The 25,272-nt window shown below is 46.3% G+C and overlaps 1 protein-coding gene across 3 annotated transcripts in view; it reads right to left on the reverse strand.

The window, feature by feature from the left end:
- Positions 1-25,065, reverse strand: part of WDTC1 (WD and tetratricopeptide repeats 1) — a 73,082-nt gene extending 48,017 nt beyond the window's left edge. The window contains exon 1 of one of the 3 annotated variants that reach the window (XM_054539279.1): positions 24,866-25,065. The gene's annotated coding sequence lies outside the window, so the exon portion shown is untranslated. Of the gene's footprint in view, positions 1-24,067; positions 24,186-24,427; positions 24,749-24,865 lie in introns of those variants that run through there. The other 2 variants (XM_009233158.3, XM_063714111.1) reach the window with 2 other exon arrangements.
- Positions 25,066-25,272: the final 207 nt, after the last annotated feature.

Below are 25,272 nucleotides of genomic sequence, written 5' to 3' on the forward strand. Positions count from 1 at the left end.
GCTCTCAGGGTCCACCAGTTCTCTCTGCCAACCCTGCCAGTCATTAGGACCTCGCAAGGCTACGTTTCAATCTCTCACCAGCTGGCCTCCTCTCCTGAAATCACGTTTTTCACCTGATCTGTGAGCAGACTCCTTCCTTTCCTCTGTCATTTAACCACAAAAGAAGACTCGACACCTAAACATTATGTTATTGCAGATTTTGTTTTCCTTTAGTGCTAGGCATGCAGTAGGACAATAAAAAAAACTCGCTGCCAAATTAGATGTTCTCATTCAGCCCGAGTTCTTTGGGGCTAACGCCTCCATAATCAATTTTGGGATAACAAGCTCTTTCTTTCCTTTCTTTCCTTCCCTCCCTCCCTCCCTTCCTTTCCTTTTTTTTTTTTTTTTTTTGGCAGAGTCTCGCTCTGTTGCTCAGGCTGGAGTGTAGTGGCATAATCTTGCCTCACTGCAACCTCTGCCTCCCGGGTTCAAGTGATTCTCATGCCTCAGCCTCCCAAGTAGCTGGCACTATAGGCACCTGCCATCATGCCCGGCTAGTTTTTGTATTTTTAGCAGAGGCAGGGTTTCACTGTGTTGACCAGGCTGGTCTTGAACTCCCGACCTCAGGTGATCCACCCGCCTCAGTCTCCCAAAGTGCTGGGATTACAGGTGTGAGCCACCGTGCCCAGCCATTTTTGTTTGTTTGTTTTGTAATTGAGATGGGGCCTCATTATGTTGCCCAGGCTGTCTCAAACTCCTGGGCTCAAGCAACCCTCTCACCTCGGCCTCCCAAAGTGCTGGGATTACAGGCATGAGCCACCGTGCCTGGCAGGATCATAAGCTCTTTAAAAGACAAGAACTGCCAGGCGCAGTGGCTCATGCCTTAATCTCAGCACTTTGGGAGGCCGAGGCGGGCGGATCACGAGGTCAGGAGTTTAAGACCAGCCTGGCCAATATGGTGAAACCCTGTCTCTACTAAAAATACAAAAATTAGCCAGGTGTGGTGGCACACGCCTGTAGTCCCAGCTACTCAGGAGGCTGAGGCAGGATAATCATTTGAACCCGGGAGGCGGAGGTTGCAGTGAGCCTAGTCTGCACCACTGCACTCCAGCCTGGGTGACAGAGCAAGACTCCGTCTCAAAAAGAAAAAAACAAACAAAAAAACAGGCAAGAACCTTCCCTTACAACATGAAGCCATTCAGCATTGCCATCTTAGTGTCATTACCAGGGAGATATGGCAGTCGCTGGCATTTTTAAGAGTAAGCATCAAGAACACCAGGAATACCAGTTGAGAACTATAGTTTCATGATGATTTTTGCAGGAGTCTTTGGTCATCAAATTAAAAATGTGAATTTGAACAAATTAATGTAAGCTAAACACTAGCCTGAAATGGCATCTATAGCTCTGCTTTGTGATATACTGGTCAAAGCCAAACAACAACAATAATTTCCCCACAATCACCAAGAATATGAGGTGAGGACGATTACATTGGAAATAACACCAAAGAAGTGAGTATATCTGGTATTAAGAAAGAACAGTTGTGTGGCCTTGCCTAAGTCTCTTAATCTTTCCAAGTAGACACTCATTCCTGTGACTCACAGGCATAGGACGCATTGGAACAAACACTGATGCGGTTATGTACGCTTCACCCGAAAAAGGCTCATTCCTTACCCCCAATACCCTTTTCCTTGGAAGACTGCTGTGGAGGTCAAATGAAACAATGTAAGTCAAAAGGTTTTTCTTTTAAGAATATAAATGTTTTAATTTGCTAAGAAATATATGTTGCCAGGCCGGGCGCAGTGGCTCACACCTGTAATCCCAGCATTTTGGGAGGCCGAGGCGGGCGGATCACGAGGTCAGGAGATCGAGACCATCTTGGCTAACATGGTGAAACCCCGTCTCTACAAAAACTACAAAAAATTAGCTGGGCGTAGTGGCGGGCGTCTGTAGTCCCAGCTACTCGGGAGGCAGAGGCAGGAGAATGGCGTGAATCTGGGAGGCGGAGCTTGCAGTGAGCGAGATCGTGCCACTGCACTCTAGCCTGGGTGACAGAGTGAGACTCCATCTCAAAAAAAAAAAAAAAAAAAAAAAAGAAAGAAATATATGTTGCCAAAAGTGAAGCACTTACTATGTGCCAGGCATTGTGCTGAGGGTTTTATAGTCATTCATTCAACAAATGAACATAAGGAGCTTTTACTACATGCCAGGTGCTGTTCCTGGCACAGAATGAAGGGATATACCAATGAGCAAAACAGGCAATGTCCTTGCTCATGGTACTTACATTCTAACAGGAGGGGACAGACAATAAACAATGAAATAAATAAAAATAAGAAAATATCCAGTAGTGGAAAGTGTATGATGACAATAACACAAGTTGAAGTGACAATGACTGGTGAGCTACTTTTAGACTTCAGGTCAAAGAAACTGTAGTGGACATTTGTCGAATTTTCTGGCTTCTCAGCATTTGAACACTTCTTATATTTTGGGAATTCCCCTTTTGAATCTAGTGGGAAGCAGAGCCCCTTACCACTATAAAGTGAGAAAGGAGGTGACTGAGATTCTCTTTCTGAGGCTCCCTTGCAGCTACAATCTGAATATATGGCCCAGGCTATGCCAACCAGACACATCACCCCTAAACCTTGAACTGGGATCTAGTGTCTCAGAGTCAGAGGACCACAGAGAGTCCAGCTAGAGTGTAGCAAGGGGTGGCCACAGTGGCCATTAAGTCCAGTGCAGCAGGTGGTGTTAGCTGTGTAAGTAGTGGTGGCAACAGTGTGTTCACCAGGCTGTTTATGAATGATTTTAGTTGTGGATCCTGCCTGCTGCCCAGTTTCTCTTGTTCTAGCATTCTTCAAGCATGACTCTATGACCTTCCCTGATGTTTTGTGAATTTCCTTAATATATTTTCAATAATCAGCCAGAGTTGGTTTCTGTCGCATACAACTACAAATCCTGCCTGATAGAGAGGGGTTCTCTGAGAAGACGACATTTAGGCTGAAACATGAATGACAAGAAGCAGCAAAGAACTGGGGGAAAACCACTTCCAGGGAGAGAGTGCTAAGACCCCAGAAGAAGAGTGGTTCAAAAAGTTTTGGCCGGGTGCGGTGGTTCACACCTGTAATCCAAGCACTTTGGGAGGCTGAGATGGGCGGATCAACTGAGGTCAGGAGTTCGAGACCAGCCCGGCCAACATGGTGAAACCCCATCTCTACTAAAAATACAAAAATTAGCTGCATGTGGTGGAGCATGCCTGTAATCCCAGCTACTAAGGAGGCTGAGGCAGGAGAATCGCGTGAACCTGGGAGGCAGAAGTTGCAGTGTGCTGAGATTGTGCCACTGCACTCTGGCTTGGGCGACAGAGCGAGACTCCATCTCAGCAAAAAAAAGTTTTATGGCCTGGTCCAAAGGTACCAAGTTATCTCAATTGATTATTCACAGTTACATATTGAACTCCTTGTTCTACTGTTTCCCCTCTTGTCACTACTGCACTTGTCTTAAACAAAAAAACCTTGTAGGATAGATGCTCTTACTGTCATAATTTTACATATGAGGAAACATATTCATAGACATGCAACAATTTTCACAATGTTACACAGCTAAAACTGGAGCTGGAACAGGAACTCAAACCCAGGGCCATGTGATTCCAAAGTCCATTCTCTTGACAACTATGGTATGTAATTTCCTGGAGTAGCAATCACTATGAGAATCCACCAAAAGAGCCCACTAAATTGCCATGACTTATTCATTAATTTTCTTAAAACTTTAATTGGGTATTTACCTAGCACCAAGCACTGTGATAGACAAGGAGGAATAATGAGATGAAACACATAGTAGCCATACTAAGAGAGCTCAGTACCAAAGACAAGGGGTTTTTAGCTAAGACTGGTGTGTGGCTTGGAAATACTAAAAGGAACAAGAATGGGGAAAAGAGAAACCAGACAAGCAGGAAACCACAATTCAGGTAAATGGTAAAATGGAAGTTGGGATCAAATTGGTAGACAGGTTTAAAAAAAAAAAACAAAATGTCAAATTTGGCTAGGTGCGGTGGCTTACGCCTGTAATCCCAGCACTTTGGGAGGCGGAGGTGGGCAGATCACCTGAGGTCAGGAGTTCAAGGCCAACAGGGTGAAACCACGTCTCTACTAAAAATACAAAAAAAATTAGTCAGGTGTGGTGGTGCACGCCTGTAATCCCAGCTACTGGGGAGGCTGAGGCAGGAGAATCATTTTAACCCAGGAGGCGGAGGTTGCAGTGAGCCGAGATCGCGCCACTGCATTCCACCCTGGATGACAGAGCGAAACTCCATCTCAAAAAAAAAAAAGTCAAAATTTAATACAACTGATGCCTAGTTAGCATTCTTTTTTTTTTTTTGAAACACAGTCTCACTCTGTCACCCAGGCTGGAGTGCAGTGGCGCAATACCTCACTGTAACCACTGCCTCTCAGGTTCAAGCCGTTCTCGTGCTTCAGCCTCCCAAGTAGCTGAGATTACAGGAGTGCATCATCATGTTTAGCTATTTTTTATGTATTTTTTGCAGAGACAGGGTTTCGCCATGTTGGTCAGGCTGATCTTGAACTCCTGACCTCAAATGATCCACCCGCCTCCACTTCCCGAAGTGCTGGGATTACAGGCGTGAGCCACCACGCCTGGCCTGGTTAGCATTCTGGTGAATATTTCTGCTCCTGTCCTGAGAAGAAATGATAGCATACTGGTAGAGAGCTCATCTTGGAGCATGCCTATCTTCTCTCCTCTCAAGAAAAGGGACTCAGTGCCTTTCCACAAGCTTTTACAGGCAGACAAACACAACCAGAAACACTTTATTTTAAAAAATCTTTTTTTTTCTTTTTTTGTTTTTGTTTTTAAAACTGGAAACACTTCTAAGTAGAGATTATTTAAAAGGTTCACACCAGGAAGGAAATACCCTTAAATCTACCAAGGGGCATAACAAGTTTCATACTTCAGTCCAAAAGTCTCTCAAACACAAATAATCAGATCAATAAATCAATAGTTATTTGAGGATGAGAAGATTTAATCATGATCAAATTTTAAAAGCATTATTTTAAGGAGGGCTTTGAGCTCAGATATAAAATGACATGAATGAGAGATTTGGAATTGACACAATAAAGTTACATATATGATTAAACACTAGAAAAGACTACATCAAGGGGATTTCTATCTGTGCAGTATGCAAATTACATAATGTTCAGTTCTGCTAAGAGGCAAAAAGGCTGAAATTAGTGACTAAGAATTCATAAAATAAAATTTTCAATGCCTATTATGCCAGGCACTGTGATAAACTTTGAAAATATAGCAGATGCCTGAATGCGGTGGCTCAAGCCTATAATCCCAGCATTTTGGGAGGCAGAAGTGGGAAGATCGCTTGAGGTCAGGACTTCGAAACCAGCCTGAGTAATACAGCAAGACCTTGTCTGTTAAAAAAAAAAAAAGAAGAAAGAAGAAAGAGAGAAGAGGAAGAGGAAGAAGGAGAAGGAGAAGGGAGAAGGAGAAGGGAGGAGGAGCAGGAGGAGCAGGAGGAGGAGGAGGAGGAGAAGGAGAAGGAGAAGAAGAAGGAGGAGGAGAAGAAGAAGAAGAAGAAGCAGCAACAGAGAGAAGGCCAGGCGCAGTGGCTCACACCTGTAATCCCAGCAATTTGGAAGGCCAAGGTGGGCAGATCACGAGGTCAGGAGATCGAGACCATCCTGGCTAACACAGTGAAACCCCGTCTCTACTAAAAGTACAAAAAATTAGCCAGGTGTGGTGGCACACGCCTGTAGTCCCAGCTACTTGGGAGGCTGAGGCAGGAGAATCACTTAAACCCAGGAGGCGGAGGTTGCAGTGAGCTGAGATTGCACCACTGCACTCCAGCCTGGGTGACAGAGTGAGACTCCATCTTAAAAAAAAACAAAAGAAAAATGCAGCAGAAACTAAACCAAACACAGATACTTCTCTTCAAAGACACACAATAGGCTGGACATGGTGGCTCACGCCTGTAATCCCAGCACTTTGGGAGGCTGAGGCAGGCAGATCACCTGAGGTCAGAAGTTCGAGAACAGCTTGGCCAACATGGTGAAACCCCGTCTCTACCAAAAATACAAAAATTTGCCAGGTGTACAGTCGGGCGCCTGTAGTCCCAACTACTCGGGAGGCTGAGGCAGGACAATTACTTGAACCTGGGAGGTGGAGGTTGCAGTGAGCAGAGATCGCACCACTGCACTCCAGACTGGGTGACAGAGTGAGAATCAGTCTCAAAAAAAAAAAAAAAAAAAAACCCAACAACAAAAAGCAAAGACAGGCAATACAGTTGTCCTTCACTGACTACAAGGCCATTGTAATCAGAGCACCATAAAGAGACTAAAAAAGGGAAATGTAATCAAATGACCAAAAGACATAGGTAGGACACTAAATTCAGAAAAAACTTAGGCCGGGCGCCGTGGCTCACGCCTATAATCCCAGCACTTTGGGAGGCCGAGGTGGGCAGATCACGAGGTCAGGAGATCGAGACACCATCCTGGCTAACATGGTGAAATCCCATCTCTACTAAAAATACAAAAAAGTAGCCCAGTGTGGTGGCGGGTGCCTGTAGTACCAGCTACTTGGGAGGCTGAGGCAGAAGAATGGCATGAACCGGGGAGGCAGAGCTTGCAGTGAGCCGAGATTGAGCCACTGCACTCCAGCCTGGGTGACAGAGCAAGACTCCATCTCAAAAAAAAAAAAAAAAAACAAACAAACCAGAAAGAACAACATGAATTAATAAGTTAAACCTTCTTTATACTCATTTGTTCCTACATCTTAGAAGCACAAAAATGACAGTGAGGGAAATGAACTAAACACATCACAGTAGAATAAGAAAGACAACTTAGAAAACTGTAATGGAAAAAAGGGACCACAGGGACTAAAACAGACCACAAGTGACTTTTTTTTTTTCTTTTTCTTTTTCTGAGACGGAGTCTTGGTCTGTCACCCAGGCTGGAGTGCAGTGGTGCGATCTCAGCTCAATGCAGCCTCCACCTCCTGGGTTCAAGCAATTCTCATACCTCTGCCTCCCGAGTAGCTGGGATTACAGGCATGTGCCACCAAGCCTGGCTAATTTTTGCATTTTTTGCAGAGAAAGGGTTTCACCATGTTGCCCAGGCTGGTCTTGAATGCCTGACCTCAAGTAATCTGCCTGCCTCGCCCTCCCAAAGTGCTGAGATATGCCTGGGTACAAGTAACCTTTAATGTGTATTCTTCATTCTAAAGAGAGCACACTTAACAATATACCCTGATTTGCATACTTGAAGCTCTAATAACATTAATGGCTAATTTGTCTGCAGAATATAAAAGCTCAACAAAAAATTTCTCTAGCTAGAGGACGAAGGTTTTTTAATTTAATTTTTGTTTTTTGAGACAGGATCTCGCTCAGTTGCCTAGGCTGGAGTGCAGTGGTGCAATCACTGCATCACTGCACTCTAGCCTAGACCTCCCCAGCTGAAGCAATCCTGCCACCTCCCTCCTGAGTAGCTGGGACCACATGTGTGTGCCACCATGCCCACCTAATTTTTAAAATTTTTTGTAGAGACATGACCTCACCATGCTGCCCAGGCTGGTCTCCAACTCCTGGGCTCAAGCAATCCTCTCGTCTCAGCCTCCCAAAGTGCTAGGATTACAGGCATGAGCTACCACACCTGGCAGGTTTTTTTTTTTATATCTGAGACAGAGTCTTGCTCTATCTATCACTCAGGCTGGAGTGCAGTGGCATGATCTCGGCTCACTGTAGCCTCTGCCTCCCGGGTTCAAGCAATTCTCCTGCCTCAGCCTCCCGAGTAGCTGGGATTACAGATGCCCCCACCATGCCCAGCTAATTTTTGTATTTTTAGTAGAGACGAGGTTTCACCATGTTGGCAAGGCTGACACGCCTGGCAGATTTTGATTTTTTTAATAGAGGCAGGGTCTTACTCTATCACCACTATATAGTGGTGCGATCATAGCATACTATAACCTTGAACTCCTGGGCTCACACAGTCCTTCTTCCCACCTCAGACTCCCAAGTAGCTAGGACTACAGGCATGCACCACCATTCCCAGCTAATTATTGTTTTTTTCTAAATTCAGGGTCTTGCTATGTTGCCCAGGTTGGTCTCGACTGCCTGGCTAGCTTCAAGCAATCCTCCTGCCTCAGCCCCCCAAACTGCTGGAATGACAGGCATGAGGCACTGTGCCTGGGCCCAAAGGTCTACTATAAGTTAGGATATTGTGGAACAGCTCTAGTAGATACTCAATGAATTAAGGAGAAAGAAAGCAGCTGATTTCTGGGAGCTGGGATTATGAAAAATACAAAAATACTTAAGGCACAGAAGAAGACACAAGACATAATGTTACAAAGAAAATATGAGTTGCTATGCAGATGTTATACCTCCCAAAAGGTATTCTATTCCTGGAGCTCTAAAATGCCTAGCATATCACCATGTAACCCCATCATTTCTATAAACTTTTAACTTAGGCTACTGGAAAACTTTCTTCTATAAGCCTATCTCTATGATTTTAAAGGATACTAACAAGAAAATAGAAGTCTGGCTAGGTGTGGTCACTCACACCTGTAATCCCAGCACTTTGGGAGGCCAAGGTGGGCAAATCACCTGTGGTCAGGAGTTCCAGACCAGCCTGGCCAATATGGTGAAACCCTGTCTCTACTAAAAAAAAAAAAAAAAAAAAAAAAAAAAAAAGAAAAATTAGCCAGGAGTGGTGGTGCGCGCCAGTAATCCCAGCTACTCGGGAGGCTGAGGCAGGAGAATCACTTGAACCTGGGAGGCAGAGGGTGCAGTGAGCCAAGATCACACTACTGCACTCCAGCCTGGGTGACAGAGTGAGACTCTGTCTCAAAAAAGAAAAAAAAAAAAAAGTCAATTAACAGCTCGATTTGGAGGAATTAGTCTAATCATAATGCCAAGGTGATCAGTAATATAATAGCCTGAGGTTAACATGATTTAGAACAAAGTACATTTGTGAGGATCACTCATCTAGAACCAAGAATTGAATGGTAATATCCAAATATGAAGAACCACTCCTTTCATGTGTGCTATAGTCCTTGTTTGGCTCTGGATAATGCAGCAGAAAGAGAAAAACATATAATACTTAGGCACCTGGGCCTGAATTCCAGCTTCCCCCTCAGTGTACCAATTAGTACCTACGTAGGGAAGTTACTTAAATTTTCTGAGTTTCAATTTCCTCATTTGTAAAATGGGGATGCTAACACCTACTTTAATGGGTTGTTGTGAATACATGATAAAATATATATGAAAACACATAACAGGGCCAGGTGTGGTGGCTCACGCCTGTAATCCCAGCACTTTGGGATGCTGAGGTGGGTGGATCACCTGAGGTCAGGAATTTGAGACCAGCCTGGTCAACATGGCAAAACCCCGTTTCTACTAAAAATACAAAGTTACTTGGGAGGCTGAAGCAGGAGAATCTCTTGAACCTGGGAGGCGGAGGTTGCAGTGAGCTGAGATTGCACCACTGCACTCCAGCCTAGGGGATACAGCGAGACTCGTCTCCAAAAAAAAAAAAAAAAAAAAAAAAAAATAACAGTATCGTATCTGGATTGTAGTAGGTGCTCAACAAATGTTAGCTAAATTTGAATTCTACTAAAACCTGGTAACCCCTGTTATATTTGCTCAGTAGCATGGATTATAACATTTCCCCTGCCCCAATTTCCCTACCAGAGATGAAGCTGACAAGGGGTATTTCATTGTAGGATGGCAGGGGCAGAGTATAGGATGTCTTTATCACCTGTTAGGTTTGAAATGCAAGATCAGAAGGAAAATCGTGACTTTGTTAAAAGTGAAGAAACGCCACACAAAAATCTGTGCAAGAATGTATTTATAGCAAGGCCAGGTGCACTGGCTCACACCTGTAATCCCAGTGCTTTGGGAGGCCGAGGGAGAATCACTTGAGGCCAAGAATTTAAGACCAGCCTGGGCAACATAGCAAAATCCCGTCTCTACAAAAAATAAAATTAGCCAGGTGTGGTGGCCATGCATCTACAGCCCTAGCTACTCAGGAGGCTGAGGCAGAAGGATTGCTTGAACCCAGGAGTTTGAAGTTACAGTGAGCTATGATCATGCCACTCCAGCCTTAGTGAGAGTGAGATTCAGTCTCAAAAAGAAAAAAAAAGTTTAGAGCAGCATTATTCACAATAGCCAAAAGGTGGAAACATCCATCAACTGATAAATAGATAAACAAAATGTGGTATATCCATACAATGGAATGTTATTTGGCCATAAGAAGGAATGAAGTACTGATACATGCTACAACATAGATGAACTCTAAAAATATTACGCCAAGTGAAAGAAGCCTACATATTGCATAATTCCATTTATATAAAATAGAACAAAATAGAATAGAAATAGGAAGTAGATTAATGGTTGCTTAGGGCTGAAGGGAATGGGGGGGGATAGAGAACTGACAGCTAAAGGATATGGCTTTTTCTTTTTTTTTGAGACAGTCTCACTCTGTTGCCCAGGCTGGAGTGCAGTGATGCCATCTCGGCTCACTACAGCCTCTGCCTCTCAAGTTCAAGTGATTCTCGTGCCTCAGCCTCCGGAGTAGCTGGGATTACACGCATGTGCCATCATGCTCGGCTAACTTTTCGTATTTTTAGTAGAGATGGGGTTTCGCCATGTTGGCTAAGCTTGTCTTGAGCTACTGGCCTCAAGTGATCTGCCTGCCTCAGCCTCCCAAAGTGCTGGAATTACAGGTGTGAGCCACTGAGCCCGGCCAGGATATGGTTTCTTTTTAAAAAATTTAAGGCTGGGTGCCGTGGCTCATGTCTATAATCCCAGCATTTTGGGAGACCAATGTGGGAAGATTGCTTGAGCCCAGGAGTTTGAGACCAGCTGGGAAACATGGTGAAACCCTGTCTCTACAAAAAGTTAAAAAATTAGCTGGGCATGGTGGCACACCTACAGTCCCAGTTACTTGGGAGGCTGAGGTGGGAGGACTGCTTGAGCCCAGGAGGTTTCGGCTATAGTGAGCCAAGATCACACCACTGCACTCCAGCCTGGGTGACAGGGCAAGGCTCTGAATCAAAAAAAAAAAAATTTTTTTTTAAGTGAAATTCACATAAGATGAAACTAATCATTTTAAAGTGTATCATTAACAGACAACCTATAGAACGGGAGAAAATATTTGCAAACTATGCATCTGACAAAGGTCTAATATCCAGCATCTATAAGGAACTTAAACGAATGTGCAAGAAAAAAACAATCCCATCAAGTGGGCAAAGGACATGAACAGACACTTTTCAAAAGAAGACATACATGCAGCCAACAAGCATATGAAAAAAAGCTCAGTATCACTGATCATTAGGGAAATGCAAGTCAAAACCACAATGAGATACCATCTCACACTAGTCAGGATGGCTATTATTAAAAAGTCAAAAAATTACAGATGCTGGTGAGGTTGCAGAGAAAAGGCAACACTTTTACACTGTTAGTGGGAGTGTAAATTAGTTCAACCATTGTGGAAAGCAGTATGAAGATTCCTCAAAGAGCTAAAAACAGAACTACCATTTGCCCTAGCAATCCTATTACTGGGTATATACCCAAAGGAATATAAATAGTTTCACCATAAAGACACACACACTGTGCAGCATGTTCATTGTGGCACTATTCACCATAGCCAAGACGTAGAATCAACCTAAATGCTCATCAACGGCAGATGGGATAAAGATGTGGTACAGGCTGGGCACAGTGGCTCACGCCTGTAATCCCAGCACTTTGGGAGGCCGAGGCGGGCAGATCACCTGAGGTCAGGAGTTCAAGACCAGCCTGGCCAACGTGGAGAAAACCCGTCTCTACTAAAACTACAAAATTAGGCAGGCATGGTGTCAGGTGCCTATAATCCCAGCTACCTGGGAGGCTGAGGCAGGAGAATCACTTGAACCCGGGAGGCAGAGGTTGTACTGAGCTGAGACTACGCCATTGCACTCCAGGCTGGGCAACAAGAGCGAAACTACATCTCACAAGGAAAAAAAAAAAAAGAAAGAAAGAAAATGTGGTACATGTACACCATGGAATGACCATGCAGCCATAAGAATGAGATCATATCCTTTGCAGGAACATGAATGGAGCCGGAGGCCATTATCCTCAGCAAACTAAAGCAGAAACAGCAAACCAAATATGGCATGTTCTAACTTGTAAGTCGAAGCTAAATGATGAGGCTTCATGGACACAAAGAAGGGAACAACAGACACTGGAACCTACTTGAGGGTGGAGGGTGGGAAGAGGGAGAGGATCAGAAAAAATAACTATTGGGTACTAGGCTTAGTACCTGGGTAACAAAATAATCTGCACAACAAACCACCATGACATGAGTTTACCTGTATAAAAAACCTGCACAAGGTCAGGCACTGTGGCTCACACCTCTAATCCTAGCACTTTGGAAGGCTGAGGAGGTGGATCACTTGAGGTCAGAAGTTCAAGACCAGCCTAGCCAACGTGGTAAAACCTCGTCTCTACTAAAAATACAAAAATTAACTGGGCGTGGTGGCAGGCACCTGTAATCCCAGCTACTCGAGCGGCTGAGGCAGGAGAATCGCTTAAACCCAGGAGGCAGAGGTTGCAGTGAGCTGAGATCATGCCACTGCGCTCCAGCCTGGGCAACAGAGAGAGACTCTGTCTCAAAAAAATTTTTAATTAATTAAATAAATAATAATGCAGAAATAGGCTGGGTGTGGTGGCTCACGTCTGTAATCCCAGCACTTTGGGAGTCCAAGGCAGGAGGATTACTTAGGCCTAGGAGTTTGAGGCTGCAGTGAGCTATGTTTGTGGCACTGGACTCCAGGCTGGGTGACAGAGTGAGACCCTGTTTAAAAAAAAAAAAAAAAAGGCTGGGCGTGGTGGCTCATGCCTGTAATCCCAGCACTTTGGGAGGCCGAGGTGGGCAGATCACCTGAGGTCAGGAGTTCGAGACCAGCCTGGCCAACATGGTGAAACCCCATCTCTACTAAAAATACAAAAATTAGCTAGGCATGGTGGCGGGCGCCTGTAATCCCAGCTACTCGGGAGGCTGAGGCAGAAGAATCGCTTAAACCTGGAAGGCGGAGGTTGCAGTAAGCCGAGATCGTGCCATTGCACTCCAGCCTGGGTGACAAAGCAAGACTCAGTCTTAAAAAAAAAAAAAAGAAAAGAAAACACATGTCCATACAAAAAGCTGTACATAAATACTCAGAGCAGCATTATTCATAATAGCCCAAATCAGAAACAACCCCAAGTGGCCATCAATTGATGAATAAATATAATGCATTAATATCCACTGTAATGGAATATTATGCAGCCATAAAAAGGAATGAGGTACTAATTCATACAACAACATGGAAGAAACTTCAAAACATTCTGCTAAGTGAAGGAAGCCCAGTCACAAAAGACTACATATTGTATGGTTCTATTTATGTGAAATGTCAAGAATAGGAAAACCTACAGAGACAGAAAGATGGGAGTGTTGGGGAGGAATGTGATAGCTCAAGGGTATGTGTTTCTTTTTTAGGTGATGAAAATGTTTTGGAATTAGATAGTGGTGACAAGTTGCACAACTTTGTGACTATATTAAAACCAATGAATTGTATAATTTAAGAGAGTTTCTATTTTATGGTACGTGAATTATATGTCAATAAAGAAGAAATACCTTAAAACCCTTTCTTGGCCAGGTGCGGTGGCTCATGCCTGTAATCCCAGCACTTTGGGAGGCCGAGGCAGGTGGACCACGAGGTCAGGAGTTCGAGACCAGCCTGGCCAACGTGGTGAAAGCTCATCTCTACTAAAAATACCGAAATTAGCTGTGCATGGTGGCAGGCACCTATAATCCCAGCTACTCGCAAAGCTGAGGCAGGAGAATCGTCTGAACCCGGGAGGCGAAGGTTGCAGTGAGCCAAGATCGCGCCATTGCACTCCACCCTGGGTGACAGGGCAAGACTCCGTCTCAAAAAAAAACAAAAACCCTTTCTTTTCTCTACCTCAAAATCACAGGTTATGGAAAGAAAATTTCATTCTTAGCCTTTCCTTCATCTGTCTCCTATCTTGAGCTGTGGTTATTTACGTGGCTTCTCTTTCTTAGAAGATTAAAAGCATGCTGAGGGCCTGCTCTTCATCCGATTCATCCATTGATCCCCCTGGTCTTCCAGGAGTGATGTAAGCTTAGCAGGCACCAATAAATATTTGCTGAATGAATAATGGCATGACTGCCTTACATACATACAATGCTTTATACCTATGAAAGCACTTTTGTTCAAGCTTTTAATTTGAACTTTGCACAATCCTTTGAGGAAGCTAGAAAGCTAATATAACGCTGCTATGAATGATGCTGCTATGAATATTCATGTACGATAATAATCCCCATTTAACAAGGGAGAAGTGAAGCAGAATACTACATGGTACTGAGGAAGAAGCACTGGACTGGGAGATCCAGGGTCTTGTGCTCCAGGCCAGCCTCTGCCTTTAACTGGCTGTATGACCCTGAGTGAGGCATTTTGCTCTCTCAGTCTATTCTGCCATTTGTAAAATGAGAGGTGGACTCTGAGATAAGCTACAAAACCCCTTCCGATGACACTATGCTGGGATTTTAAGTAGACACTACTGGTTAGCAGCAGACCAGAGATGGAACCTAAAACATCTGTATTCTCTTTCCTCTGGACATGCTACTTCCCATAGCAGAGACGTGCCCCCAACCAGGGTGACAACTAACCCCCTTTCAACATTCTGAATTATGCAAACACGTATGCAAGTTTCCCTTCACTCTGTTTATAGTGGTTCTATTGGAGCAATCCTACAAAAAAGATGAAAGATGCAATGAAGCGAGGACTCAACTTCACTTTCAATGCATAAAGGTCATTGGAAATAGCATAAGGCCGGGTGTGGTAGCTCATGCCTGTAATCTCAGTGCTTTGGGAGGCCGAGGCAGGAGGATCACTTGAAGGCCAGGAGGTCGAGAGCAGTCTGGGCAACAGAGTAAGACCCTGTCTCTACAAAAAATTTTTAAAAAAATTAGCCAGGCATGGTGGCACACTCCTGTAGTCCTAGCTACTAGGAAGGCTGAGGCAGGAGGGAGGAGGGAGGATTGCTTGAGCCCAGGAGTTTGAGGTTATATTGAGCTATGATTGTGCTTCTGCACTCCAGCCTATGTGACAAAGTGAGACGCTGTCTCAAAAACAAAACAAAACAAAAGAAAAAAAGAGCACAATAAAATGAAGAGTGTAGCTGTGGACCTAACAGATCTTAGGTTCAAATACCAGTTCTGACACCTATTTTCTGTGTGACTTGACATTTCTTTAAAATTTTTTTTTTCTTTTCTACACCTCTTAGATTCTCATCTTTTTAATTTTTTTTTTAAAAAAATTTTATTTATTTGTTTTGAGACAGGGTCTGGCTCTGTCACCCAGGCTGGTGCGTGGTAGCATGATCTCAGCTCACTGCAACCTCTGCCTCCCGGGCCCAAGAGATCCTCCCATCTCATCAGCCTCCCGAGCAGCTGGGACCACGGGCATGTGCCACCACACCTGGCTAATTTTTGCATTTTTTTTTTGTAGAGATGGGGTTTCACCATGCTGCCCAGGCTGGTCTTGAACTCCTGGGCTCAAGCGATCTGCCCACCTCAGCCTCCCAAAGTGTTGGGATTATAAGCATGAGTCACCGTGCCAGACCCTGACTTGACATTTCTAAACCTTAGTTTCCTAATCTGATAACACCTACCTCTGCAGGGTTAGGAGGAACAGAAGCACTTGCATGTAAAATGCCTGACACTGATCCTATTAAATAATATTTATTGAACATTCTAACATTTTACAAGTGTCATCTCATAGACTCCTCATAATAATCCTATGAGACAGGTGCTATTGTTATCCTCATCTTACACATGCAGGATCTGAGGCACAGAAAAGTGAAGTTGCCAAAGTTACACAGTTCTTAGACAGAGAGTCAATCTATACAGTCTGACTCCAGGGGCCAGGCCATTGGCCACTAAAAGATAATTACTGGGCCGGGTGTGGTGGCTCACACCTGTAATCCAGCACTTTGGGAGGCGAAGGCGAGCAGATCACTTGAGGTCAGGAGTTCCAGACCAGCCTGGCCAATGTGATGAAACCCTGTCTCTATTAAAAATAAAAAAATTAGCCGGACATGGTGGCAGGCGCCTATAATCCCAGCTGCTCAGGAGGCTGAGGCAGGAGAATCACTTGAACTCGGGAGGCACAGGTTGCAGTGAGCCAAGATCGAGATCATGCCACTGCACTTCAGTCTGGGCAACAGAGTGAGACATTGTCTCAAAAAAAAAAAAAAAAAATTACTGGCCAGGGAGCAGTGGCTCACGCCTGTAATATCAGTATCCATACAATTTCAGGAAGCTGCTGAAACTTTGTCTGTTACCATTCCTTAGGGTTAAGCTGCCTTGACTCTGCTGATCTCAAACACAAATTTAAAGAGTGCCATTTCAGGGTCATGGACTAAGTTGGCACAAGGACAGTTTCTGGGAAAGGTTTTGCTGGTAGGATAGACTCATCACCAAAGCATCTTTAGGAAACTTCTTAGCCATCTTTGAGGCTCCTGGCTTAAATAATCCCATGTAGGACTGCTTGAGGTTTTCTCTGTAGAAGAGAGATGCTTCTAAGCAATGCTTTACTTTCTGGGAAGCTTTAGATAAAAACTCACCTTGATGTCCTCTCCCCTGCCCAATGGGCTCTGTATTGCTGTTTGAGCTTTTAAGAGACAGGGTTGCCTGAGTGCAGTGGCTCATGCCTGTAATCCCAGCACTTTGGGAGGCCGAGGTGGGTGAATCACCTGAGGTCAGGAGTTTGAGGCCAGCCTGACCAACATGGTGAAACGCTGTCTCTACTAAATACAATAAATTTGCCTGGCATGGTGGTGCACACCCGTAATCCCAGCTACTCGGGAGGCTGAGGCAGGAGAATCACTTGAACCCAGGAGGCAGAGGTTGCAGTGAGCCGAGATTGCACCATTGCACTCCAGCCTGGGTAACAAAAGCGAAACTCCGTCTCCGTCTCAAAAAAAACCGACAGGGTCTAGCTCTGTTCCCCAGGCTGGAATGGAATATAGCGCTATCACCGTTTACTGCAACTTTGAACTCCTAGGCTTAAGGGATCCTCCTGCCTCAGCCTCTTGAGTAGCTAGGATTATAGGTGCAAATCACCATGCCTGACTAATTTTATTTTTTGTACAGATGGGGGTCTCATCATTTTGCCCAGGCTGTTCTTGAAGTCCAGGCCTCAAACAATCCTCCCATCTCACCCTCCCAAAGTGCTAGGGTTACAAGTGCGAGCCATCTGGCCAGGCACGGTGGCTCATCTCCGTAATCCCAACACTTTGGGAGGCCAAAGCAGGAGGATCACTGGAGGTCAGGAGTTCGAGACCAGCCTGGCCAACATGGTAAAACCCTGTCTCTACTAAAAATACAAAAATTAGCCGGGCGTGATGGCACACGCCTGTAATCCTAGCTACTCAGGAGGCGGAGGCAAGAGAATCGCTTGAACCCAGGAGGCTGGGGCTGCAGTGAGCCAAGATTGCACCACTGCAACTCCATCTTGGGTGACACAGCGAGACTCTCAAAAAAAAAAAAAACAGTGTGAGACATCACACCCAGCCACTTGTTTGAGCTTTGTGAAAATTTTTTCTGGATGTTTTCAGAAATTTGTTTTCCAATGATCATAGCTAATTTTCCTGTCTGCTCTTAGGCCCCACAATTACCTTAAGATAGTGGAAGGAAACAGAGAAAAGGGAGCATATTTTGATAATGCTATACTCTCTCACTATTTAAAAGCATCTGCAGTCTTTAACTTGCATCCTGACAAATCCTGCCACAATTCAAAATATCTCTTGTAGAGAAGGCTCTGGAGTTTCATCCTGTAACTCTACTACTAGCTGCAAGGTCAAGGAAAACTAAACCATTCAATTTAGAAATGTTTCCTTTCTAACTCAGTGACAGTTGTGTTACATCCAGATGTGTGACTCAAAAGGGAACCAGGTAGGCCATCAGCACCCAAACACTCAGGCCTCAACTATGAAGCTCCCTGACCAGGAATGCCTAGCTCCCATTCTCAGGAAGGCCCCCTAAGAGGTTCAAGGATAAGCAGTTTTATAGAATTGGGGGGTCATGAATAAGGACAAAATTGTACAAAAGTCCTGATCCAAACACTGCCCTCAACAGCCTCTGGAGAGCTCACTGGGCAAGGTCTGATCCTGTTCCCCACCCCACCTCCATGAAAATGGGGTTAATACCTCCCCAGATGGCTACACGGAGGATTAAGGGTCATTATTCTTGGCACTGAGCTCTGTTACAGCTCTAGCAGTTGTGACCTTGTATCCTAAAAGAAGATAATAAATACAAAAATGCCAACAGTGACCCTCAAATCTGGCTCTGCAGTAGTAGCTGAGAATTTCCTTTGCACAGGGCCTCTGACACTGCCTCCTATACACTCTGGCCTTTTGACTGCATCCTCCCCTTATTCAGGCTTAAAGTTTTTTTTTTTTTTGAGATGGAGTCTCACTCTGTCGGCCAGGCTGGAGTACAGTGTTGCAATCTCAACTCACTGCAACCTCCGCCTTCTGAGTTCATGCGATTCTCCTGCCGCAGCCTCCTGAGTAGCTGGGACTACAGACACCCGCCACCACGCCAGGCTAATTTTTGTATTTTTAGTAGAGACAGGGTTTCACCATATCGGCCAGGCTGGTCTCAAACTCCTGACCTTGTGATCCGCCCACCTCAGCCTCCCAAAGTTCTGGGATTACAGGCATGAGCCACTGCGCCCAGCCCAGGCTTAAAAGTTTTTAAGGTATTAGTCTTCAATGCCACAAAGCCCTTCAAGGAGTCAGCAGCTATTACTTAATAGCACAAAGAATGGGCCCCAGAACTCTCAGAGTTACACATAGGCCTGAATTTACCCAGAAGAAGCCAACTAAGTGGTACTCCCTTACATCCAAGCCCTGGCTCTTGAGGGCAATCAATGAGGTCTAGTAAAAAGGATATATTTCATCATTTAGTCCTCAAAAACCCACTAAAAAGTAGGTACTACAATAAGCCTCATTTTATAGGTGAAACTATAGCTCTGAGAGAATACATGATTGACCCTAGGTCACAGAGCTAAGGAGGAGACATGGGTTCAAATATCAGCCCTACACTACTAGTTGTGTAACCTCCAGCATATTCCTTAACTTTAGTCTAGAGTCTCAGTTTCTCATCTGTAAAGTGGGGATAATGGTAATACCTTCCTTCCAGGGGAGCTCTGAAGATTACAACAGACATTGTAGAAAAAGTAGAGCTGGGCCTGGTGGCTCACGCCTGTAATCCCAGCACTTTCGGGGGGCCAAGGTGAGTGGATCACCTGAGGTCAGGAGTTCAAGACCAGCTTGGCCAACATGGTGAAACCCCATCTCTACTAAAAAAATACAAAAATTATCCAGGCATGGTGGTGTGCACCTATAATCTCAGCTACTCAGAAGGCTGAGGCAGGAGAATCACTTGAACCTGGGAGGCGGAGGTTGCAGTGAGCAGAGATCGTGTGCACTCCAGCCTGGGCAACAAGGCAAAACTCTGTCTTAAAAAAAAAAAAGAAAAAGTATCTAGCAAGTGCCTGGTATATACTAAATATTCAATACATGTTAGTTTTTTGGTTTTTTTTTTTTTTTTGAGACAGAGTCTCACTCTGTCCCCCCGACTGGAGTGCACACGATCTTGGCTCACTGCAACCTCTGCCTCCCAGGTTCAAGCAATTCTCATGACTCAGCCTCCCAAGTAGCGGGGATTACAGGTGTGCGCCACCACGGCTGGCTAATTTTTTGTATTTTTAGTAGAGACAGGTTTTGCCATGTTGCCCAGGCTGGCCTCCAACTCCTGAGCTCCGCCCACATCAGCTTCCCAAAGTGCTAGGATTACAGGCATGAGCCACCGCGCAATTGGCTTTTTTTTTTTTTTTTGAGACAGGGTCTCTGTTGCCCATGCTGGAGTTCAGTAGTGCAGTCTTGGCTCACTGCAACCTCTGCCTCCTGCACTCAAGTGATCCCCCCACCTCAGATTCCCGGGTAGATGGGAATATAGGCACACGCTACCACACCTGGCTAATTTTTAAATTTTTTTTTGTAGAGACGGGGTTTCACTATGTTGCTTAGGCTGGTCTCAAACTCCTGGGCTCAAGCAATCCACCCACCTGGGCCTCCCAAAGTGCTGGGATTACAGGTGTGAGCCACCGTGCCAAGCCATGTTAGGTTTTACAGATTAAACAGACAGAGAGGCTGGGCATGGTGGCTCACACCTGTATTCCCAGGACTTTGGGAGGCTGAGGTGGGCAGACTGCTTGAGCCCAGGAGTTTGAGACCAGCCTGAGCAACATAGTGAAACCCCATCTCTATGAAAAAATTAAAAAATTAGCCAGGCGTGATGGCACACACCTGTATTCCCATCTACCCCGTCTCATTAAAAAAAAAAAAAAAAAAAAAAAAAAAGCCAGGAGCGGTGGCTCATGCCTGTAATCCTAGCACTTTGGGAGGCCGAGGCAGGTGAAACTCAGGAGTTCAAGACCAGCCTGGGCAACATGGCAAAACCCTGTCTCTACTAAAAATACAAAAAAAATTAGCCGGGGCTGGGCGCAGTGGCTCACGCCTGTAATCCCAGCACTTTGGGAGGCTGAGGCGGGCAGATCACCTGAGGTCAGGAGTTCAAGACCAGTCTGGCCAACACGGTGAAACCCCATCTTTACAAAAATACAAAAATTAGCTGGGCATGGTGGTACATGCCTGTAATTCCAGCTACTTGGGAGGCTGAGGCATGAGAATCACTTGAACCTGGGAGGCAGAGGTTGCAGTGAACCGAGATCATGCTACTGTACTCCAGCCTGGATGATGAAGTGAGACTCTGTCTCAAAGAAAAAAAAAAGATGTGGCAAACTCTCTGCTTGAATATCTGCAATGATGGGTAACTCACTCCCTCACAAGGCAGCCCATTTTGTTTTTAGAAAGCTACATTATCTCCTATCAAACCAAAGTCTACCCTCTTGGAAATTATGTCATTTAATCCTGAGATGCCTTCTAGAATCACAGAGAACATCCAGTTTCCCTTCCCCATGACAATTCTTCAAGTATTTTAATGAGGTATCATGTTCCCCCAGGCTCTTAGCCTTGGTCTTTTCAGTTCTTCCTCATGTGTCACAGTCCCAGAGGCAATTCAATATCACAGAGCAGACAGACCTGGGTTTGAATTCCAGTCCTTCCTCTTACTTGCTGTGTGACCTTAAGCAAATTACTTAATTTCTCTGAATCTGTTTCTTCATAGGTATAATAGGGAAAATGATTCTCACCTCACAGGACAGTCATGAAGGTTACACTGGATAAAGTAAAAATACTAGCTAGCACTGAGCCCAAGATATACCAGGTCCTGAATAAAATGTCAGTCACTTTTTAGGACATATCCCAACTGGCAAATACCTCTCAAAGTAAATTAACTACACCAAGGAACTGGTTTCTTTTTTTTTTTTTTTTTTTTTTGAGATGGAGTTTCACTTTTGTTGCCCAGGCTGGAGTGCAATGGCACAATCACAGCTCACCGCAACCTCCACCTCCTGGGTTCAAGCGATTTTCCTGCCTTAGCCTCCTGAGTAGCTGGGACTACAGGCGCGTGCCACCACGCCCGGCTAATTTTTTTTGTATTTTTAGTAGAGATGGGGTTTCACCGTGTTAGCCAGGATGGTCTCAATCTCCTGACCTTGTGCTCTGCCCACCTCAGCCTCCCAAAGTGCTGGGATTACAGGCGTGAGCCACCGCGCTCAGCCAGGAACTGGTTTCTAATAGCAACTGCCAGAACTTTGGCTTTTGAAGAGATGATAGCTAAGAAAGTACAACCTAAGGGTTTTGTGGGCCCAGCAATCTGCAATGGCAGCCTAAAGATGCAGTGGAGCATCTGGAAAGGTGAGGTGGAAAGAAGAAAGGAAACAGAATAGATAACTAAACCAGTGACCCAAAGAAAACACAAGTATCACCAGATTACATGTTCTGTTTGACTTCCTCTCTGAGACTCAGAACTGCACATGTCAGCAACATTCCTTAATTTTTAAAAGGAGAGAAGAGAGTGGTCATGGAAGACGTGTCTATAGTCCCAGCTACTAGGGAGGCAGAGGTACGAGAATCCCTTGAGCTCAGGAGTTCGAGACCAGCCTGGGCAAGAGTGAGACCCCATTTCAAAAAATAAAAATAAAAGGAGAGAGGCCGGGCGCGGTGGCTCACACCTGTAATCCCAGCACTCTGGGAGGCTGAGGTCGGTGGATCACGACGTCAGGAGTTCAAGACCAGCCTGGCCAAGATGGCGAAACCCCATCTCTACTAAAAATACAAAAATTAGCCGGGCATGGTGGCAGGCACCTGCAATCCCAGCTACTTGGGAGGCTGAAGCAAAGAATTGCTTGAACCCAGGAGGCCGAGGTTGTAGTGAGCTGAGATCGTGCCACTGCACTTCAGCCTGGGCAACAGAGCAAGACTCCATCTCAAAAAATAAATAAATACATACATACATACAATTTTAAAAAGGAGAAAAAAATAAAAATAATTAAAGACCAAGTCATAGTCTAGATCTTCCTTAGCAGTTGGCCCCTCAAGATCCACAAATGTTTGGCAGTGGGCTTCAAGATTTTCAGTTGTCTTTCCAGATCCTAAAGTCTAGGTGTGCAAAAACACCCTACATAAGATGCCCAATGAGTCAATACTGAACTCCTCCCGGCTAAAAAAAACTGTCAATTGTATGAAACTGGTAAATGGTCATTAACATCATCATCATAATATTTACACGTGTTCTCTCTTTCCCTCGTGACCCTCAGGGAAGGTGTCCCAGGCAGAAATATGGGCTACTGCTCAATTATTCTGCAGAGTTGATCCAAAAGCACTGTTCCTTCAAATTGAGATAAGACTCGAACAGAAGTGCCCCCACATAGGACAAAAAAGGAAAGGAGAGCAGGACTCCAGCCTTAAAGCAGCATGATCACAAACTATGATGGAAAAGGTCATTTCCCACCTGCCAATGAAATACAACAACCTACAATGAAATACAACAACCTACAATGAAGAAATCTCAGTAAGTCTCAGACTTGGCCCAAAGGAGCCCCACTAGTTACTCCCTGGTCTGTTATAGAGGATCTGGCTATTAAACTCAACAGCAAAAATTCAATTCAATCCCGCTAAAGATATAAGAATCACAAGGAAGAATAAGCCAGAACTCAAGACAGAAATAGCATTAAGTAGTTCCTTCAGTACAGTGCGCAGAAGCTGGCCACTCAACGACTCTAAAAGACACAGAAAAGTTTAGTAGGGACCACTTGGGCATACCGGTGTCCTAGGTGGGGATTTCATAACGTCTTTGAGTCAGAAGCTGCCCTCAAAATAGTTTTCTTCTCAAAACGGTTTCAGGCTTTGTTAGAAAGGGAAGACTTCACTGCCACTTTACCCAGATCATCGACCCCATCCTTGGAATGAATGGGGATGCTTCAGCCACCCTACCAGGCTCCTAAAATCACCAACTTGAGAGAAAAACTATAACGTTGCTCTACCAGTACTTCAGGAGGTTAAAGAAAGTCACAGAAGAAAAGAACTTTGGGGAAAACAGTCAAATTCGGCTGTTAAGGCATTAGTCACAGGCCTCTGTACCTCTCCTCTAGAAACCCTGGGAGTACACCCGCAGAGGAGAGAGAGCCCAAGGCACCAAGCAAAGTCAACCAGTCTGGCAAGGGGGCGTCCCACTGCGGCTTTCAGTCCAAGAAGTGGATCCTGCTGGTTCACAGTCTCTCTTCTATCTCCTCACTTCCTATTTACCCTTTGAAGTGGGTACTGAATAGCCCATTCCCAAGCAGAGGCCCTTTGTATACGGGGTGCTACAGTCGCCTGGTGGAAACACCTTGGCAGAGTTGTTTGGTGCCAGGATGGGCCACTGAAGGCATCTGCGGTGGACACACACACACACACACACACACACACACACACACACACACGAGAGAGAGAGAGAGAGAAAAACAGAAAGAGAGAGCGAGAAGCTAAGAGAGCAGGTCAGGTCGGCGTTGCCCTCCCAGCACTTACACCTGCCCCTTCTTCCTGACTCCGGCGCCAGATCAGATGTCAAACAAAAACTCCGCAAAAAAGTCCCATGATGGAATGACTTCCACCTCTCCCTCCGCAGAGCCTCCGCGGACTCCCACAGCCTCCCCCCGCATCCCGACCAAACCCTCCGCCCCCACCCCGCCCCCGGACCACTCTGCCCTCCGCCCCGGCGAGGCCTGGCCCATCTCGGGACACCCGGGGCCCCGAGGCGGGTAGGCTCAGGCCCCCAGGCCGGCAGGGCTGGAGCCGGCCCAGAGCGGGCGGCCCGTTCGCCGGGGCTGCGGGAGCTGGTCCCCGCCTCGGCGCCCGCGGAGGGCAGGGGGCCGCGGTGACCCGTACCTGTCAGGTCTCTTCCCCCGACCGGCAGCGGCGCAACTTCAGGAGCCCATGTCCGACCGGGGGGGGCGGCCCCTCTCCCGGGAGGGGGGGCGCGGATCCCGGGGAGGGGGCTGGGGGGCTCGAGCAGCTCTAGCCCCTTCCCATGCTCCCCGCCCGGCGCCTGGCCGGGGCCGGACAGCGCCTCCGCCCGCCCCTGCGCACCGCCTCACACCCGCGCTCACACACACTCACACTCCCTCGCGCGCTCTCACACACGCACTCCCCTCCCTCCTCCTCCTCTGTTTATCTCCTCCAGCTGTCTGGGGACCCAGGAGAAGCCCAGCAACGCGCCTGCGCCACGCAGTCTCCGCCTCCGCCCCGCGCCTCGCCGCCGGCGGGTACGCTACGGAGACTGCGCTAGGCCGCTTCCAGAATGGCTAGCCGGGCCCCCCCACTTACCCCCCCGCGCCCGGTCAACGTCTGCTGCCGGCGGCGCCCACTAACATGCTAGTGGGGGAGCCCCGCACCGCCGTGGCCAATGGGCTTCGCCGCTTGCGGGACCGGCAGCCAGTGGGCGGGCGGGAAAGCTGGGCTAAGCCCCGGGGCACCCTGGGAGTCGTAGTTTTTCGCCGTCGAGGAGTTCCTGCCGAGCGGGCTCACCCCGCCCGGTTGCCATTAGTTACCCGGACGCACCTCCCACCCCACCGGGTAAAACGCTCCTCACACCGCTTCTGGGACACCCGCCCACACGCCCGCCCACTGACCCCCAGGCCCCCTCACAGCCCCTTAAGAGCTCCTAAGACTTCCTCTCAGCCCCCGAATTGTGGGACCTCTCAGGCTAGGGCCCCGGGGACTCCTCAGCCCAC

This window comes from Pongo abelii, chromosome 1 (genome assembly GCF_028885655.2).
Source record: "Pongo abelii isolate AG06213 chromosome 1, NHGRI_mPonAbe1-v2.0_pri, whole genome shotgun sequence".
NCBI lineage: Eukaryota > Metazoa > Chordata > Mammalia > Primates > Hominidae > Pongo > Pongo abelii.